A 17,487-nucleotide genomic window follows, 5' to 3' on the forward strand; every position below is an offset into this window, starting at 1 on the left:
AGCCCAATTATAAAAATACCACGTATAGTGCATATAGACATGTTAAAATTGGATAAGCCTATTCATGTTACTATATGAGCAAGTCTATGAATTTATGCAAAAATACCACAATTTATTTCATTTGAAAAAATATTACAATTAATAATCTAGAATTTATCAAAAAATTCGAATTAATTAAATTTGTACAAAAATAAGTCAATTTAAATGAAATTTATCAACAATTAACAAAAGTTAATTTAAATTCCATTTATCAATAATCAACTTGGTTTAGGTTGATTTGAAAAAAAAAATCAATTTAATTTAAATAGGATTTATCAACAATTAACCAAAGTTAAATTAAATACCATTTAAAAAAATATATTTTTTATTAATTGGTTGAAAAAAAATGATACTTTTCAAAATTTAACCAATTTTAAATTTTAAAATCAATATCTTAACTCTTTTTCAAAAATATCTTGTGTCGTTACAACAATAAGCTAATATTTTAACCATTTATAAAAAAATTAATAGTTATAACAATCCTAAAATATCTTAAAACAGTTAAACAAATTCAAATATCCATGAAAATATCTAACTAACAAATTTCAAATAATATAATTATTAAAAACTATAGAATAAACAGATATTTATATTTTCAAATAAATATTTAATAAAAATATCTTAAATAACTTATATCTTAATTCTAATATTTTAATATATTAAAATATTTAAGATTAAGCTTTTAGTCTATTTTTAAATTTGAATTTGATTATTTGTAAAAATATCTAATTTTTTAAATCTCAACCAACAAAATATCTTATTTAAAAAAATATTTTTAATTACAAAAACAAATATAATATTTTTGGCACATTTTCACAATTTAATTTCTTTAATTTAAAAAAATTTGGATGAACAGTGCGCGTAGATGGCGGGGACGCTCGCGTGAGGCCTTCTGGCTACCGAGGGCTGCACGCAGGTGGCAGGGTGACGCGCGCGCTGGTGTGATCGCGCAGGAGGTGGTGCACGGGTGATGCGCATGCTGGTGTGCGCGGTTAAAAATATCTAAAAACCATTTTAAGAAAATTGCCTAATTTGTCTTAATTAGGAAAACTGTTAAAATTTCTCATCTTGACTAGTTAATCTTTCCGAAGTCACTTAATTAAGTTTACTTACTAGAAAAATAATTCACTTAATTATTTTCTCAAAATATAGGGTTTTAAACCCTCTTTTAATTTATTAACTTATTAGTAAATAAATTCTTTTATTTTTATAAAGAATAAAAATTATTTAATAAAAATAATTCTCACTAAACTCAAAGTGGTATTTTAGGTCAAAATATGTTTTCAAGACTTGCAAATTTTTTATCTTGCAATAAGAAAATTTTTACTTTTTACCTTAAGTTCCAAAATCTCATTTTTGCACTAAGTGTGAAAACCCTATTTTTCACATTTTTAACTATGTACTTTTTTAGTTCATAACTTGAAATTTACTTACCCAATGGTTACCAAAATTTTCCAATTCCATTTTTGGTATGACTTTTAGGTCTTTGTAAAATCTTAGGTCAAAAGGAGCATTTTTGATTGGTGAAATTATTTTCCAACAATGAGGTAAAAATGACCTTATTTTCAAGTCCTTATTTTTTCCAAACTTTGACACTTAATAATTTTCAAAGCGTTCAGTATTTTCTTACCAAATTTTACAGTGGAATACTAAGTTATGCCAATATGTCCACCAAAATTTAGAAAAGACTGGGTTCATTTGCCCTATACAGTGGCTGTCCAAACTTGGTCTCGAAATTAAGAATACGAAAAAACTGTTTTTTACCTATACTTTGAAATAGCATAACTCACTCATTTTTAAATATTTTTGAGTGTTTCAAAAGCTAAATTTTATGTACTCAATCTCAGCAACATCACATTATAATTAAATTTTACAAAATCAATATACAGTGGATGCTTGACCTCTTGGAAATCACCGCTCAAAACATGTATTTTGTTTTAAGGTTTCTAACAAAACCCTTGGCGGTTTTGGTCCCTATTTTCAAAAATCAGCACACAAGCATCATAAAAATTATAAAACAACTACCATAACCTTATTACATCAACAATAAGAAACTTTAAGCATTAACTATACAAAATAGTGCTTAAAACAAAAAATCATAAATAACACCCTCAAAAAGTAAACTTTTTACCTCTTTATTGTTCTTGCTTAAGGTTTGGATCTTCGTATTAGCTTTGGCTCCTTCAAAAACCTTTCAAAACCTTAACCAACTCCCCCAACAACATAGATAATTAGCTATTTGAAAATCTATGGTTAAAACTTTACAAAAGTCTAGTTTATTGAAACTTTACCTTAGGGAAAACCCTTCCTAGACCAAAGCTTAAATGCTTCCAAGCCTCCTTAGTGTTCTTGAGGTTGAAGATGGAGAGAAAACTTGATAGAGTTTTCAAAAATATGATAGTGAAAGTGAGAGAGAGTGGGGTCAGTTGGGGAAGGTTAGAAGAGCATATGAACTTAAGAAAATATCTAAACACTTGAATGTTTTTTTTTACTATCCACTTGATGCCTTAACATTTGTATTTAAATTGGGATTAAACTAAAATAAAAAAACATTTGGTCAACCCCATTAAATCCTTCAGATGGCCGGCCACCACATATATTATATATGTGATCATATTTTTTTTTATAAAGGTTAATAAATATTTCCCAAGAAGTAAAATCCAATTTGACTTCCTATAACCTTTTTCACTCTTATTAAGTTTTAAATAAAAAACTTAACACTAAATAATACATTTAATTTAATTAATCACACAATAAAATTTAACCTAAGGTCCATTCATGGAATAAAATTCCCTAATTCGGTAAAATTAAGCATTTAACACAAAATGCCCTAAAATTTCCATTTTCTCTTAGGTTTATTATTTTTTACTAAAATTTAATTTTTATGAATGTATTTTATGCCCAAAATATATTTTCCATAGTTTTTCATTTTATTTTTCGAGATTTTTACTCGATTAGGGTTTTCGTGTCGGTCCAAGACCGAAAGTCTTATCTTGACTTTTAAATCACAAAATTCATAAATTGGCTAGAAATAAATCATGGAATAATTTCCAAAAAATTAGAATATTATTTAAAATAATATTCTTAACTCGGGGAAAAATCCTGACTCGAGTCGTTTAAAGGTACCCGAAAACGCAGGACGTTACAATACCTACAATTTATAGAGGTTTCGTCCTTGACACTTAAAACAAATGACGATACATCTCCCTCATCTTGTCTTCTGTTTCCCAGGTTGCCTCTTCAATGCCATGGTTACACCATTGCACCTTTACCAACGGCACCGTCTTGTTCCTTAACATTTTTTCCTTTCTGTCTAGAATCACCACTTGCTTATTCTCATAGACGAGTTGAGGATCAATGCTCAGCTGTTCATAGCTGAGTACATGTGAGGGATCACGCATGTATTTTCTCAACAAGGATACATGAAACACATCATGCACCTTAGACATGGCGGGCAGAAGAGCTAAACGATAAGCTACTTCCCCGATCCTTTCTATGATTTCGAAAGGTCCAACGAACCTTGGACTAAGCTTTCCTTGCTTCCCAAACCACATAGCCCCTCGTAGCGAAGCTACCTTAAGCAGCACATTATCGCCAACCTCAAACACCAGGGGTCTCCTACGTCAGTTGGCATATTTGCATTGTCGATCAACCAAAGTTTGCAAGCGTTGCCTTATCTGTCGGATGTCCTCGGTAATATGATCAACCTTATCTGATCCAAGAAACTTTCTTTCACCAGCCTCGTGCCAATGAATAGGTGATCGACATTTCCTTCCGTTCAAAGCCTCATACAGAGCCATCTTGATGGAATCATGATAGCTGTTGTTGTAAGCGAACTCTCTCAGTGGAAGCTTCTCATTCTAGGACCCTTGAAAGTCGAGCACACAGGCTCTTAGCATATTTTCCAAGGTCTGAATTGTTCGTTCGCTTTGACTGTCTGTTTGCGGGTGGAAAGAAGTGTTGAACTTCAGTTTAGTACCCAACCTCGTTTGGATTCTATTCCAGAATGTCGAGGTAAAACGTCCGTCGTGATCTGATACGATGGAGTTGGGTACACAATGCAGTATCATTATTTCTGCAATGTAAATAATTGTTAACTTATGTGCCCCATAAGTTACCTTGATCGGCAAGAAATGAGCAGACTTAGTTAGCCTATCTATGATAACCCAAATGGCATCGTACCCCTTTGGAGTGGTTGGTAGACCTGTGACAAAGTCCATAGTGACCATCTCCCACTTCCACTCTGGAATTTCTAAGGGTTGTAACAATTCGGCTAGTCCTTGATGCTCGGCCTTTGTCTTCTCACAAGTCAAGTAGTGTGCCACATATTTTGTCGTCTCCTTTTTCATCCCCGGCCACCAAAAGTACTTCTTCAAGTCATGGTACATTTTCGTGGTACCCAGATGCATTGCATAAGGAGCATTATGTCCCTCGAAAAAGATCTGCTTATTGATCTCGTTGTCGTCTAGAACACATATTCTACCCTTGAACCCCAATACTCCATCTTTGGAGATATGGAATCCTAGTCGCCCCTCGTTCCTCACTTCGTACATCAGTCCTTGAACCCAAGGATCGACTAACTGCCTGCCTTTTATAGCTTCCATAATGGTAGGCTCAATAGAGAGGTTAGCCAATTGACCAACTACTAACTCTAAATCCAAGGTAGCAAGGTCGGCTTGTAACTGCAGCGAAATCTCTTTCACTGTCATCACGTAAGCACTTGGTTGTCGACTCAATGCATCTGTCACCTTGTTTGCTTTTCCCGGGTAGTACAGAATGTCACAGTCATAATCGTTGAACAGTTTCGACCATCAACGCTATCTCATATTCAATTCCTTCTGAGTGAAGAAATACCTCAGGCTTTTGTGATCAGTGTAGATTTCACATTGTTTCCCGTATAGGTAGTGCCTCCATATTTTTAGTGTAAATACCACTGCTGCGAGCTCCAGGTCATGAGTAGGATAGTACTTCTCATAATTATTTAGTTGTCGAGAAGCATAAGAAATTACTTTTCCGTGATGCATCAGCATTGCTCCCAACCCTTGGCCTGAGGCATCGCTGTAAATAGTATATCCCTCTGTGCCATTAGGGATTGTTAGCACTGGGGCAGTCGTCAATCTTGTTTTCAGCTCCTAAAAACTCTTCCCACACTTATCAGTCCATTCATACTTGATGTTTTTGCAGGTGAGGGCAGTCATTGGTGCAACTATTTTGGATAATCCTTCCACAAATCGCTGGTAATATCCCGCTAACCCAAGAAAACTTCTAACCTCATGAGACTTTTTTGGAGGTTTCCATTGCTTAACAACTTCTATCTTAGCAGGATCTACCGAAATTGCGTCTCCCGACACTATGTGCCCCAGAAAACTAACTTTCTCTAGCCAGAATTCGCACTTCAAAAGCTTAGCGTAAAGCTTTTCATCTCGCAGACGCTAGAGTATTAATCAAATAATATTCATATAAGTTTTCACCGATCCTAACTTGTTACTAGTAGGTGTCCAAAACACCAAGCATTAAAGATCTGTTCCTTTTTTCGAATCTCCTCTGAATCCAGGACCTTTGAATATTGTTGTAACTGTTGGAAAAAGTTTATACATGATCTTTATTTATTTTCATGTATATCTAATATTAAACAAATTAATACGAGATAGCCTAAAACATGTTTCTAAAATTGAATTCAATGATAAACAAATAATATAATACTTACAGTATACGCAGCGGAATTAAGAGTCCTTCCTTCAGTTTCTCTAACTCTTGTATCCTTTCTGTCGCAGAGTATTATCAAGAAACTGAACCGATCTTCTATTTTCTTCACGATCTTCCAATGTATCCTTAGAACCACCTAGACTAGTGTGGGAAATTCTCAACACATGAGATAGATATAGAGAGAAGAAGAGAAAATAACAAAGAGGCTTAGAAAAGGACTTGTGTTTAGAGAGAATATAAAACTATCAGAAAATATGACTTATCAAAAACCCTATTTTGACTTCTCTATAAGCACTCCTTTTATAGACTCAATTAGACCATTTAATTTAATTAAAAAATCAATAAAATAACAGCCATTTTGAAGCCCTAGGTCGAAATTATCATAGGCTATAGGCCCGTGAAATTTCCCATTTGATTATAAGTCCATTGGACTTAAAATCAACGCCTGTATTATTTTCTATTGATTTAATTAATTAAATAATTATTTAAATCCTTTATCAAATTAATTATTTATAATTTGAACCTTGATTTAAACTTATTTATTAATTTAGATACCAATTTATCTTAATTAATAAATCTGTCATAATTTCTCTTTTCTTCTCAAAATTACACAACTCTGTGAAACTATCCAAAATTGACCTGGTCAACTTTGATAATTCTAATTGATGATTAAATCAATTAATTGAGACTATCTAGATGATTTTATCCAAGGTAAAATGGGGACCATGGGCCTATGAAATCAAGCCCCAATAAGTTATCATAAATCTAACAAATAAATTTACTAACTTATTAATTCCTCGTGACTCCACTATAGACTTGGAATTGCACTCTTGAATTCATAGAACGCTCTATAAAAAATATAGATACGCTATTAATTATCCATTGTTACAACCATAATTGTCACTCAATCCTCTATAGACGGTCTACAATGAGATAGGACTAAAATACCGTTTTATCCCTCATTGTATTTTATCCTTAAAACACTTAGTTCCTTGTAAATGATATTTCAGTAAACTAATTTAATTACTGAAATGAGATCTCTATCATTTAACACCTTGAACCAAACTAAAAGGAAACCATCGTTTCACTTCTTCATCAGAAGCTATAGATGTTCATATCTATGATTAACACTCCCACTCAATTATACTACCGAGTTCCCAAGATGTAAGTATGGGCTAGTCCGTAGGGTAAGCTGGTAACGAACAAGTCAAAGAACTCAAATAATACAATCAGTTAGAAAACTAACCACTCAGAATTGAGATTGAATTGACCTATGGTCAACTATATGATATGACTAGAATAGATAATAACGGTATGTTTACTTATCTTATCAACTGTCAATATCGGTCCTGTCCGATGTAACAAATACATCCGATCTTATCTACTTTGCTAATGTTCTAGAAAGAACATAACACTGTAATGTGTAAGTAGATCATATCGTAGATTGGCAAGTCAGTGTAAATCCGGTGCACTGACTAATCTTAGGACTAACTTATTTTGAACATATAATCATATTTATATTCCACTGTGATTACGTCACTATAAATAAGATTAGCTATATGCTCGGGATTTAATAGAAGTTTATATTAAACAAATAACCATGAAAATAAAACATGTGAGCAAAGCGATTGACCAAGTCAAAAAAATGATTTCTATTCTTTTATTGATAATAAAATGAGATTACAAAGAATTTGGGTTTTAATTAGGGCATAAAACCCCAACAGTAACTTCCCCTTGCACCTCCGGGTCTCGTTCTTGAGCTTATGGTGAGGCTTGCCTATCCTCTGGTCTCAAGTTCTCTCATCTAACATACTTGCTCAGGTGCCCCCTGTGTATGAGCTCCTCAATTTCCACTTTCAAATGGGTACACTCTGTCATGGTGTGGCCTGTATCCTTTATGTATTGACAATATTTGTCGGGCCCCCTTTTGAATTATTCATTCTTCATCGGCGGATGTCATGATTTTCGTTCATGAGGAAGATGTATTCCTTGGTATCTATTAGTTATGTTTAGATGGCATATGGCGCATGCCTTGGTTCACCTTCACATTTGTGCTTCCTCTGCCGGTCCTCATCCATTCCTTCATATGCTCTTTTTTTCACCGTTCGAGCCATCATGCGTAGAGGGTTTAGACAGGGGCTTACTTCTTCCTGCCTTGAGGTTCTCATGACCATCTTTGACTCGGATATAATTTTGTATTCATAGAAGTCATCTAGATATACGAACTCTCTCTTGATCTTATTGTCCCATAACTTGCTTCCTAGACGCACCTTGGCAATGATGGCCATCTTGAGTTCTCCTCGAGTCAGGCTCCTTACCTTTGTTGCTTCAATATTGAACCTACGAGTATAGCCTTTTAATCTTTCTCTTTCACATCGCTTTATGTTAGCGACACTAGTACCCAACATACAATAGTTGCAAACGACATGGTGCTGCAAGAGAAATTCATCAGAAAATTGCTGCCATGACCTAATGATTCCTAGCTTTAGTCTCTTGAACCATTTATATGCAGCTCCGTTTAGCGTAACAACAAAATAGTGACACCTTGCTCTACTATTGACCCCTCTCAATTTCATTAAATCGATGAAGGTGTTTAGGTGGCACTTAGGGTCTGTAGTGCCCTCGTATGGGGTCATGTGAGTCTCTTAGAAGTTTGCAGGGAGTCACTCGACTTGAATTTCTCTTATGAAGGGTGACTTGTACTCTAACTCGTCATCATCCATGTTTCCCTCAGACGCAATGGCTTTCTTGCTCTGAAGACTCTTCATTTCAATCTCTAGTTCTTGTCTCCTTTTATTCAAAGAGTCCTTGGGGTAAGAAGGTTCAACTTTCTCTTTTCCTATGTCCCTTGGACGACCCACGGGGGGTGTCGTCCTCATGTCCGACCTTCTTCTGTTGAGCTTCGCTCTTAGGTTAGGGGGTGCTTCCTTAGATGTAACCTCGACTTTGTTCCTCCTGTTAACAACGTCCATCCACATTTGCTCCTTAGGTTGCATCATTGGCATGGAGCCCTTACGATGCTTTGACTGAGGGTGTTTCTAGTGGAATGTCAAGTGTTCCCATCGTCCATGTTGATGGTTGTTTCCCCTCTCCTTTGTTCTTTCTTCCTACGCCTAAGAAGGGGCATATCTGACTTCTCTTGTAGCAGGTCATTCAGTACTTCTTTCATGTTCTACAGCGTGGTCTCTAGCCTTTGATTTTTATTGTGCAACTTGCGTATCTCGTCCTCATAAAAATGGGCTCGAGAGATTGAGCTCACTGAGTGTACCCGGAATGACTTGTTGTTGGTGGTCGAGGAGGAGGATGTGTACCTAGGACACATGTGGGGATTGCTGACGGTGCTGGAGGAGCCCCATTGGGTTGGACGGCTGGTGATGACACTTTTCTTTCCCCATTAGAGGCTAGTTTTCCCTCCGTTCTGAGATCACAGAGGATCTCTCATGGAGGCCCTCAGCTGGTCTTTGCTCATGTGGACCTCCACGTCTTGCAACTCTCCTAGGAATCTTGATCGCCTTGGCATTTTCCCTGTCAGAAACAATGGAAGAAAAATAGTTATATACTTTTCCTTCCCACAGACAGAGCCAAACTGTTGACGGTATGAACTCGTCAATGATGTTAGGTCGAAAAACTCGAAGCTTAGAAAGAAAATGACTTATAATGAACTTACAAAGAATTGGGAGAAGAAGAATGCAGAACAATGGTGCTAGAACATGTATATTACTTAATAGACTAAGCATACAATGAATTTTCCAACCTCTTTGTTTGAGGGGTGAAGATCTATTTATAGTGGAGCTATAATGGCTCCTAATACATAGTGGTCTCAAGATGTAGCGTCCCAAAACTCCTAGTAAGGTTAATACATTGATTAGCATGTTGGGAGAGCATGTGGGGTAATAATGTGAATTATATTATTATATAATTGAGTATGCATAATTATATGTATAAAATGTTTTTAAAGACTCGTGTTTGTTAAAAAAGGGTATTTTTGTAATGTGACCCATTGAGATGATATTTGTAATTATTGTGTGTGTGTGTGTTGAGACCTCATTCTTATGTGGATATATATGTGATATTCATCGTGAGTGGATCCTTTCGAGCATTTTAGCAGAAAAGTCACAACAAAGATAAATGCCTTGCTCGAGTCGAGCCTAGGGGTATTTTGGGAATTTTGTATATTTTGGAAATTATTGGTAAATAAAATTAATTGAGGAAATAGTTGTATTTGATGGATTAGTGGATTAATTTGGTGATTAGTGGTGTAGTTAGAGTTTTATAGGAAAATGATCAAGTTACCCTTGGGGTTGTAAAGAAGGGTTACTTGAGGGAAGGGCGAAAGGGTTTTTTGACCCCTAAGATTAGAGAAAATTGGCTAAGTGTTAAAGCCTAATCTCCATTCACATTGAGGACATCTCCTCCACTTTTAGGTCCTTCTAGTTTTCTCTCCTTCGACTCAACCAAGAACCAAGGGCAAACTTTGGAGATTTTTGAAGAATTTATAGGAAGGATTGAGGTGCTTTAAAGGAATAAGAGTTGCTAAGTTCGTCACCATAAGATTAGGAATTCAGATTTCAGATAAGGTATGGATTACTTAACTTTTTTCTAAGAAGGATGAGTCGTTGAGGGTAAGATAGTGTTCTTGAAGATTGATCTTCGATCTGGTTATCACCAGCTGAGGATCAAAGGGGAGAGTATTCCAAAGACGACCTTTCGCACAAGGTACGGGCATTATGAGATTTTGGTTTTGTCTTTTGGACTGACCAATGCCCCGGTAGCGTTCATAGCTCTGATGAACAGGTTGTTTAAAGATTATTGGGACAAGTTTGTGGTTGTGTGTAATGATGATGTACTGATCTACTCCCAATTAGAGACTGAACACAAGCAACATCTCCGTTTGGTATTATAGAGGCAGAGTGAACATTGATTATATGCCAAGTTCAATAGGCATGAGTTCTGGTTACCTCAATTGACGTTTCTTGGTCATATTGTTAGAAAGGACAGGATTATGGTAGATATGGCCAAGATAGAGGTGGTGAAAGATTGGCCAAGGCCAATGAGTGCATAAAAAATTATGAGGTTCTTTGAGGGATTCTCAAAGATTGCAATACCCTTGACAGAGTCAACGCGTAAGTCTATAAGCTTGTGTGGACTGATAAATATAATCAAAGCTTCTAATGGTTGATATAGAGATTGATTGTTGCACCAACGCTTAGTTTATCGTTTGAGAGCGTGAAACTCGTGGTGTTTTGTAATGTGTCGCGATCAGGACTAAGATGTGTCCTTATGCAAGCTGGGAAAGTCATAACTTATGCATAGAGATAGTAGAAATAATATGAACAAAGATATCCTACATGTGACCTTGGGTTAACAACATTGGTGTTTGCACTTAAGATGTGGCGACACTACTTATATGGGGAGAAGTGTGAGATATACACTGGTATAAAAGTTTAAAGTGTTCCTTTACCCAAAAGGATTCAAATATGAGATAGAGATGTTGGCAAGAACTGATGACAGATTTTGTTTGTAAAATCCTTTATCACCCATGGAAAGTCAACGTAGTAGCCAATGGTTTGAGTCGGAGAGGCCTGACATAGTTGTTGAGCTCGAAGCATATATTTGGGAAGCTGGCAGACGATATGACTACAGTAGGGATATAATTTTTTGTGGGCCAGTTGGCCAACATTACTCTATAGAATACACTTCTCAGGAGGATAAGAGAGGATTAGATGGGTGATCCTCAATTGGTGAAGCAGTGAATGGATGTCCTAGCTGGAGTGTCTAAGGAATTTACGGTCTTTGAGATCAATATGTTGAGGGCTAAGGACCGGATATGTGTGTCGATGGATGTTGGTAACAGGAAAGAGATTTTAGATGAGTCTCATACCACTCCATACTCACTACATCCAGGAAGCACGAAGATGTCTCAAGATCTGAAATATTTGTATTGGTGTCCAGGGATGAGAAAAAATGTGGTCGAATATGTGGCTAAGTCTAACTTGTCAGTAATTGAAGACTGAACACCCGAGGCCAACATGGTTATTACAGTCATTGGGTATTCACAAGTGGAAATGGCAGGACATCATCATTGATTTTGTGGTGGGATTTCCTATGACTGTGAAGCAATAGGATTCTGTATGAGTGATATTTTCTCGATATATCAGGTTAGTGAACTTTCCATTTATGTGAATGAACCATATTATGGATTAGTGTGTTGAGTTATATGTGAAGGAGATTGCAAGTCTCCGTAGGGCCTCAAAGTTTATAGTTACAGATCAAGATCCTACATTTGCTTCCATGTTTGGAAAGGCATGTAAAAAGGCGATGGGTACAAGGTGAGATTTAGTACTTCTTATCATCCTGGCGGATGGGAAATCTGAGAGGACAATTTAGATATTAGAGGATATGCTCTAAGCAAGTATCTTGGTCCTGAAATGGTTCAGTAGACCAATGAAGCTATTAGAGCGTGAATGCTCGCTTCACAAAGTAAATAGAAAAGCTACGCGAATCTAAAGCGTAGGAACGTGAAGTCTGAAGTGGAGGACTACATTTTTCTCCGAGTTTTGGTGATGAAAGAAGTAAAACAGTTTAGGAAGAAAAGGAAGTAGATTCATAGCTTTTCTGGACATTTTGAGATCCTGAACGGATTAGGCAAGTGACTACTTATTAGCCTTGATGCTAAGGAAATATATGTCGGTTATCACACATGTATTGAGTGATGAGACCATAGAATTACAATAGGATTTATCTTGTGGAGAAGAGCTAATGGAGGTCTTTGATAGAAAGGATGTGTCTTACGGAATAATACTGCCACTTTAGTGAAAGTGTTATGAAGGAAAAACAGAGTAGAGGAAGCGACTTTGAAGTTAGAGTTAGATGTGTGGGACCAGTGTCACGAGTTGTTCAAATAAATATCAAGGACATAATTTCTATTTGGGGAGGATAGTTGTAGCGTCCCAAAACTCCTAGTAAGGTTAATACCTTGATTAGCATGCTGGGGGAGCACGTGGGGTAGTTATGTGAATTATATTATTATTTAATTGAGTATGCATGTTTATGTGTATTAAATGTGTTAAAAGACCCGCTTTTGTTAAAAATTGGTATTTTCGTAATTTGACCCATTAAGGAGATATTTGTAATTATAGTGTGTGTTCATTGAGACCACATTATTATGTGGATATATATGTGATATTCGGCGTGAGTTGATCCTTTTGAGCATTTTAGCAGAAAAGTCACAACAAGGATAAATGCCTGGCTCGAGTCGAGCCTAGGGGTATTTTGGGAATTTTGCATATTTTGTAAATTATTGGTAAATAAAATTAATGGGTGAAATAGTTGTATTTGATGGATTAGTGAAATAATTTGGTTATTAGTGGTGTAGTTAGAGTTTATAGGCAAATGACCAAGTTACCCTTGGGGTTAACAACGAAGGGTTTTTTGAAAAAAAGGTTAAAAGGATATTTTGACCCTAAGATTAGAGAAAATTGGCTAAGTGTTGAATCCTAATCTCCATTCACCTTCAGGACTTCTCCACTTCTAGGTCCTTCTAGTTTTCTCTCCTTCAACTAAACGAAGAACCAAGTGCCAACTTTGGAGGTTTTTGAAGAATTTTTAGGAAGGATTGAGATGTTTGAATGGATAGAATTTCCTCAGATCATCACCATCAGATTAGGAATTTGAATTTCAAATAAGGTATCGAGATCTTTGCTCTGTTCTAAGTATTATTCATGTTCATAATGTAATTTGGGATTTTTGTTGGAGTTTTCAAAATTTAAGGTTGCTAGGTCATTTTTGCTTGGTTTCTTATGATAGAAACCCATTTATTAACTTATCCCTGACTTTAATTTGGATTGAATTCTTGAATTAAGTTGAATTTCAGATTTGGGGGAAAATAGATCTTTGAAACCATAAAGTTTCAAGTTGTTGTTTTGATTTCAAATTGAAATTTAAATGGTGTTTGTAAGATGTATATGAACTGTTAAAATTGTTTTAGAGCACAAATTATATGTTGAATGCATGTTGGGGTGAATTTGAATAATTTGGAGTCTTTGAGAATTACAGAAAATTTGTAGGATTTTGCTCTCAGACTTACGTCAGTCGACCAGGTGCCCTAGGCTGGTCGACTGGCTTGTGGTTTGGGCAGGCTTGGCCATTTGGGCCAGGCAGTTGACCGACCTGCTGGAAGCCATGTTTTGGGGTTGTTTTCATTAGGCTTTGATGGGTAACCTTGAGGGAACATAAGCTAAGGTTCCTAGGACATTATTGTTTATGCTTAAAGTGTATTAGCAGCTTAGTGAGACTTATAGAAAGTTATGGTTGGTAATGGTTATGGAAAAAAAAACTACACCTACATTACATCATTGTGACTAGGGTTTCCGAGAGGTTCGGGATAGGATCACACTCGAGGTCGCTCCTTTTTCAGCACAGGACTCGAGGTAAGGGAAGTTTGCATTGCATGCAGTGTGGGCATTGGCCCTATTGTATCTAGAAACGATTAAAACTGTATAACATTGAAATGAGCTAGGATTATGTATCCTTATTGCATACTTTGTTTGTTGTGCTTATTAGTAATTGATTTGATTATGAGCAAGTGGTTATTACCGTACTTGATTGTGAGTATGTGATTATTACCGTAAGCTTAGTGTCGGGAGACACACTTTTCTCATTCAGCACGTTGTTATTACCGTAAGCTTAGTGTCGGGAGACACACTTTACTAGACATCGACCATACATATGGTGCTTAGTGAAGCAAATTATTTGGTATAAGTTTGTGTTGAATGTCTATATGATTATTGAATATATGTGGCTATGACTTATGAGTTATGTGAATTGTTATTTATATGACTGACATATATGTGATATGAATTATTATATATATATATAAATGTTGTGGTTATTATGTATGTTTTGTGGAACTTTTCTTGCTGGGCCTTGGCTCACGGGTGCTCTATAGTGTACGTAAGGGTAAGGGAAATGTCAACCAGCCATAAGTTGGAGGGCTTTGGAACGACGCTTAAATGCACGGCTTTCTCAGCCGCCATGGTCGAGGGATTTGGAGGGACTTAGGGTATAAGTCCAATTTTTTCGCTTAGGTCGAGCTTTTTGTAAACTCTAAATGTAAGTATATTTTGATAAACCTTTTCGGGATCCCATTATGCCTAGTACTCCTGATCTTGTAACTAAAATTAAATCCATTCAATCTCAAATTGACACTTTGCTCTTTGAGGAAGAATTATATTGGTGTCGAAGATCCCTTTTTAATTGGCTAAAGGCATAAGATAAAAACAAAAAGTCTTTCCATAATTTTGCTTATTCACGTAAAATATCAAATACCATTCGTTCTTTGCAATTAGATATTGATCCTGTAGATTCTTCCATTACAGATATTAATAATGAAATCATTGCATATTTTACCAACTTATTTACTTTTCAAGGTGCACTTGAAAATGATATCACTACTGTTTTAAATGGTACATCTGCTACTATTACTATTGAAGATTAGTTGGCTTTAATTAGGACTTAAAAATGTAGAAAAAAATGCTAAATCTCTTAAGGACTTTAGACCTATATGCCTTTTTTCTACTATGTATAAGGTAATATCGCGTGTCCTTGTTAATAGATTTAAATCTATTTTTATGTAAGATTATTTCTCTCCTTCTATGTTCTTTTCTATGTGATCATATTATATATATATATATGTGATAATGTTTTTAAAGTAGAAGAACAAGTCCATGCTATTAATAATCATAAAAAAAGGAACTAGAGGTTTGGTGGTTTTAAAACTTGATATGGCTAAAGCATTTGACCATGTTGAATGGGAATTCATTTGCAAAATTATGCTTCACATGCAGTTTCCACCTTCTTTGGTTTCTCTTATTTTAAAATGTCTAAACTCTCTTTCTATTAGTTTCTCAATAAATGGGTCCATTATAGGTAATGTTCTTCCCACCAGAGGTAGAGGTATTAGACAAGGTGACCCTCTTTCTCCTTATTTGTTCCTCCTTTGTTCATAAGGTCTTTCATCTGCTCTTAAAATAAAAGAACAACCTGGTTTACTTAATGGTTTATCTATATTTAGATCGACTCCATCTATCTCTGTAACGTCCTGGATAGCCAAGACCGTTACACTGTGTGTTTATAAGGTGCCAGACTTGCTAATCAAGTTATTTACGTAAAATCGTGTTACTGAAACAGTAGAGGAACTAGGGTTAAAAGTGTTTTGGTCTCAAAAGTTATATTTTCATTACTAAGCATTGTTTATTTACATGGGATCCCAAAAATGACAGTTTAAAAGCCATTTTCAAAAGTTACAAAGTTTAAATACACTGACTGGCCATACTAAGGCAAAAACGAGCAGTTAGGTAGTCCCTGTCCTGGTCCACTCCTCGATCGTGGTGATCGAACAGCTAGCTATGTACATTTCACCTTGGAGCTCTCCACCTCGGGCTTGGTCCAGCCTGCCCTTGCCTTAACCTGCACCACGTAGCACCCGTGAGCCAAGGCCCAGCAAGAAAGCATGATAACATAATAAGATCAGCAACACTTAACAAATATTTCACAATGCTCAACCAAGAATTCAACATTTCATACATTTATCCAATCCGTAATAACAGTTGTCGTCCAGACAGTCAATCAACTATGTTCATAGCACAACATTCACGTTCATAACCAATAGATTGTCATACCCATCAAATAACATTCAGGGTTGGCGCCCTTAGTCGCACCCTCTATTTGGCACACTGTCTTCGGCTCAATAGGGTCGCCCCCAGTGTAATACTCACTGACTCTGGCCAGCTTAACCAAGCTCAGTGATAAACAAGCTGCCTCAGCTCCCAGTGGCTGAGCCGCGCCCCAGTGCGCAAATAATGATTCCGACACCCTTAGGCCGGTAATCGCATGTCCCATGGCGTAATAACACCATCTCACGACATGATATACAAATATTGGGAACACTTAGTCCCATCGTGACCACATGGTTAATCACATTTACATAACAATACATACCAACATAGGGAACACTTAGTCCCAACCTAACCACATACTCAGGTGCAGCTTTCTTACCTTTCAATTCACTGGTTTCCGATGCCACGAAGCCGCGAGCACGGTCCTCTACCTTGAGCCTCTCCAAAGTCCTAATCACAACACAAATACAATATTCTTTGTCATTAACCAATCCAAGACTACCTTCCCGGAACCCAATCCACACTCTCGGAACCCCCAAAACCTTAGAACAACACCCCGGAGACATCTCCCGAACCCCCGGAGCAAAGGCCAAAAATTGCCAAATGTGACACCCTGAAATTAGCCTTGTGCCGCGGCACCCACCAGTCAGAGACTCCAAGCCGCGGCACACAAAACCCGTGCCGCGGCACGCCTTCGCAGCCCAGAATTCTGGGTTCTTCCCTCACATTTTCCCGAGCTCCAACCTCTCCAAATCACCCCAAACTCCATCCTAAGTCCCAAAACCAACTCTAAACCTTTAATAAACCTCACAACAACCCAAAAACATCATGCCCAAGCTCACTCACACCTTCAATCCTAAAATCCACTCTTGAATTTCACACTTAACAACTCAAACCAGAAAATTAAGAATAGCTTGAACCCAAACTCAAACCACACTCCAAACTCCCTATACCTTAACAGAAACAAGCCTAATAAACATACAGAGACCTTACCTTGAGTGATGAGTCCAACCTCCAGCTCTAAACCTCCTTCCCCCTTGATTTCCCAATTCTGAAATTACATAAA

The sequence above is a fragment of the Humulus lupulus genome, chromosome 7, assembly GCF_963169125.1.
Source record: "Humulus lupulus chromosome 7, drHumLupu1.1, whole genome shotgun sequence".
Taxonomy (NCBI): domain Eukaryota; kingdom Viridiplantae; phylum Streptophyta; class Magnoliopsida; order Rosales; family Cannabaceae; genus Humulus; species Humulus lupulus.